The following is a 1,194-nucleotide window of genomic DNA, read 5'->3' as shown; positions in this document are numbered from 1 at the left end:
CCCCCCCCCCCCCCCCAATTTTGAATCAGAATGATGTTGTATTCCTGCAAATCGAATTCGTTCAACATTCATTGTTTTCCGCGTGGTTCACCTAACAAAATTGTGACGTCACCAGTCGTTGTGTAGTATTCTGCCTACCGTCACCACCACCCGCGCTGTAACTTGTAATTAAAACTTGGCGACCTATTGATTCTATTCTTTCAAAGTCTTATCTGTTTTTATCAGCTTAATATCTGATACGTGGCTTCCTAGCCACTACGGTATTAAACTGATTTTTGGACACAGGCGAGATGCTCGAGGCTTGCTCCGCTCTCGCCAAGGGTCGGCCCGGTATTGCAGTCTATTCAAGTCTCAAATTAAATAAACGCAATAGACTATCTTATGCAAATATTGATTAAAATCTTTCTTTTTTGTCGAACTCATCTCACATTCTACTTTGGGCTCAATGTGGGTAATAATTAATATGTTTAATAATATATGATCCCTCAGCCATTACAACAATGGCGGCGGAAAGTACTCATCTATCTTTTCCTCATAATCGATATCGATGATGACGGAAGCAGTTTGCACGATACAGCCCAAGTACTATCTCCCATCCCTTCTGATTACACCCACTACATACACGGAAAACTCGCCCTTGTCTAAAGATCCGACACTCACGTTTTAAACGTCGGTTTGACATAAAAAATAAAAAAAATCCCTAAAGAATGAGACTATTCACCAATCAAGTTTGTCTTGCTACAAACAAGTGATGGCACTCGCTGGCACAACACGGTGGTGAGGAAGCTTTAAAAAAAAAAAAAAAAAAAAGAGAATAAGTCTAAGAAAGAGTCTTACGGCATTTGTAACATACATGTACTTACTTAAGTAACCAGGGCGTAACCAAAGAAAAGAAGGATGAGTTATAAGAATAAATATTCGAGTTTGATCAGACAGGAGGAGCAGACCACATCAGAGCGTCCGCGAACCAACCATAGCAACTATGCAAATGCGTCAATAAAGGGTTCAAAATCAAGGCTTTCTCCCTTTATTCTCCTTCAACGGTCTGTCTTAAAGGAAGAGAAAAATAAGACAGGCAGACACAAGAAACAGAAGGGAAGTAAAGAAGTAAGACCTACCAGTAGCACCCTCCAACCAAAGGACCGTTCACAGTTTGGCCAAAAATGCCCCCCCCCTCTCCCCCGTTCCCCCTTG

The 1,194-nt window shown here is 41.5% G+C and overlaps 1 protein-coding gene and 1 non-coding gene across 2 annotated transcripts in view; one reads left to right on the top strand and one right to left on the bottom strand.

The window, feature by feature from the left end:
- Window positions 1-1,194, bottom strand: part of LOC101859220 — a 12,011-nt gene that overhangs the window by 5,746 nt on the left and 5,071 nt on the right. The window lies entirely within an intron of this gene.
- LOC118479012 lies at window positions 182-365 on the top strand. The gene has a single exon (XR_004859419.1). It is a non-coding gene; the product is annotated as a U2 spliceosomal RNA (small nuclear RNA).

Source organism: Aplysia californica, unplaced genomic scaffold (assembly GCF_000002075.1).
Source record: "Aplysia californica isolate F4 #8 unplaced genomic scaffold, AplCal3.0 scaffold01389, whole genome shotgun sequence".
Lineage (NCBI taxonomy): Eukaryota > Metazoa > Mollusca > Gastropoda > Aplysiida > Aplysiidae > Aplysia > Aplysia californica.
Note: the sequence above shows the minus strand (reverse complement) of the source record. Positions and strands in the feature narration are given on the sequence as shown.